The sequence below is a fragment of the Berghia stephanieae genome, chromosome 14, assembly GCF_034508935.2.
Source record: "Berghia stephanieae isolate SIO BIC M18660-M18661 chromosome 14, UCSD_Bste_1.3, whole genome shotgun sequence".
NCBI classification, from domain to species: domain Eukaryota; kingdom Metazoa; phylum Mollusca; class Gastropoda; order Nudibranchia; family Aeolidiidae; genus Berghia; species Berghia stephanieae.
Genome location: NC_088373.1, coordinates 32352537 through 32355036, shown reverse-complemented (window position 1 = coordinate 32355036; position 2500 = coordinate 32352537).

Sequence of the window (2500 nt, the reverse complement as noted above, 5' to 3'; positions counted from 1 at the left end):
CCTAGTGATCAGAATGTGTAAGTCAAAACATGATCAAATTTATGGGTTTTTTCCCTCTGGATACGCTTTTATGCTCGGCGGAGAATTATTTCATAAGGGCGTCCGCCATTGTTCCCATATTTTAGAGCCAGTGTTACTAAGTTACCATGCGTCATTAGGAAGGAAGTGAAGTTACGACTTTTGAAGAGTATTCCCGATATAAATAGAGTGTTTCAGCAGATCATTTTGGACTTAGTATTAAAGGCTCCATACACGCCCGGTTTTGATCCTGGTTCAGACCCCGATCAGGCAAACCAGGGTGAAAACGCAATGTGTGTGGCCAAATACCTGGCCGAAAAACAAAGGGACGGTCGGTCACTCGCAAAGCCCGCCTTGCTTAATATTTTTCGAGGCGATCGGCGATCGTGGGCGTGGCAGTATAAAAAATTGGACAATTTTTTTCGGATTTTCGCTGTTTTGACGTCAGATTCGTGATCAGCATCGAATTTACAATAGGTTTGATACCAAGAACTATGTTTTTACTCCAAAAATTGATGAAATTAGAAATAAAATTTAATTAATATTGAGGCTATGTGGCCGACAGAACAGTGCCCCTCCCTGTTTTGTGGTATGACTCTCGCTTCCAGATCGGAAGGTTCAGGTTTCGAGACCCGCTCTGAGTGGCGCAGAGTTGAGTCCTTGGAAAATGCTCTTTACTCACATTTTCTCACCGTACTCAGGTGTAAAATGAGTACATGGCCGTTCGTTGTCTTTGTTGTGAAAACATGTCACATCGCCTGACAGGCGTCATGTCTCGTCTTTCAAGTTTAATATTGCTGTTGCCTTGGGACCCCTTGTAAAGCGCTTTGAGCACGTGGATATTGCGCCAAATAAATGCTGTGTTATTATTATTTTTAAATAATACTTTTATAAATGTTGCGCCAGGAAGAGATAGATGGCAAAAGTTTCGTTCTTGATCATCGTTAAATTTATAAAGGATTTCATACAAAATAAAACATAGTTTTCATAATTTTCAATGTAATGATATAATAATATGCCAGTTCTTTTTTTTTTTTCCTCCTCACCCGTTGACGCGACATTACGGTCGACCTTGACACAGACATTTGGGATTGGCAGATGCCAAAAAGCCTTGACTAGGTGATGACAGGGGTGGGAATTGTAACCTTGAATTATAATCTACAAACAACGCCCCCCCCCCCCCCCATAAAAAAAAGAACTGTGTGCGTGTGTATGGTGGTGGTGAGTAGTCCCGAGGAGTACCCGTTTAACCTGCCACAGGAACCCTGTCGATTTGTTTTTATAAATAAATAAATATAATAATAATAATAATAAATAATAATAATAATAATAAATAATAATAATATAATAATAATAATAATAATAATAATAATAATAATAATAATAATAATAATAATAATAATAATAATAATAATAATAATAATAATAATAATAATAATAATAATAATAATATAATAATAATAATAATAATAATAATAATAATAATAATAATATAATAATAATAATAATAATATATAATTAATAATAAATAATAATAATATAATAATAATAATAATAATAATAATAATATAATAATAATAATAATAATAATAATAATAATATAATAATAATAATAATAATAATAATAAATAAAATAATAATAATAATAATATAATAATAATAATAATGACGATAAATAACAAATCTTTATTGTCCACAAAATGGAAAACAAATTTCGGTGGTCTACTTTGCTTTTAAACTTAAATCGGATTGCAAATGTATTGATGTTATGCGTATTGACATCTCCATCGGGGTATAACGTATTAACACACAAAACTGCAAACTCAAACGTTCATTTTCTGATGGATATAACGTAGTGATAAGTTAATTATAAAATGCTGTCTAAAAGCAATAACAACGGGTTGACTAACGTCAAATTCATTCCTTCTATTGATGCTCTGTGTTAAATTAAAATACTCACAAAGTCCGAAAGCCAGAAATATCACTCCAGCCCAAAAATCTACATGGAACCTTGAACGTTATAGTCTGATATATTTTAATGAGAACTAATCATAAAAATGGGTGTCTAAAAACAATAACAATAAGATGAGTGGCGTCAATTTGGTTCCTTCTATAAATATCCAAGAACTTTACTCACTCCATCCGCTCTCTCCTTCTTCAATACATATGAATCTATTCTCTCATCACTTTTTTGTGCGGCTATGCATGTGGTCTTGTGAAATGACACTCGCCTTTGGCAAAAGTCTAGCCTAGTCGTATTATTCACTCTCGCCTTGTCCTTGCAATATGTTCCGAGTTCGGAACAACCTTTAGGTCTTTTGATACTTGCCGACGTGCACTTATTTGAAGGTCTGTTAATCCAATTCACTATTGGCTCATTGTTGTAACGGCTTATTTTTAATGAGACAAAATTTTGCCCATAACAAAAATATTAAAATAGGCCTATAATAGCATTCGTATGTCAGACCTGCATATATGTACA